The sequence below is a fragment of the Papaver somniferum genome, chromosome 9, assembly GCF_003573695.1.
Source record: "Papaver somniferum cultivar HN1 chromosome 9, ASM357369v1, whole genome shotgun sequence".
NCBI classification, from domain to species: Eukaryota; Viridiplantae; Streptophyta; class Magnoliopsida; order Ranunculales; family Papaveraceae; genus Papaver; species Papaver somniferum.
Window position 1 is genome coordinate 200,793,139 of NC_039366.1, and position 304 is coordinate 200,793,442.

Sequence of the window (304 nt, forward strand, 5' to 3'; positions counted from 1 at the left end):
TGTATTATTCGAATGTACGCTCGAAACTTCTCTAAGTAGAAAACTCGTGTTTATGAGGCCTAGGCTTCAAAACTTGGATAAAATATCAAGATCATGTGGGTCTATAGACCATCATGTCCTTATAAATATCATGTTTTCAATTAATATAGACATCTCTTGAATTAAATTATAGCGTTCGAGTCTTTTCGAGTGTGTATTTTTCGAATGTACACTCGAAACTGCTCTAAGTAGACAAATCTTGTTTATGAGGCCTAGACTTCAAAATTTAGCTAAAATATCAAGATCATGTGGGTCTATAGACCAA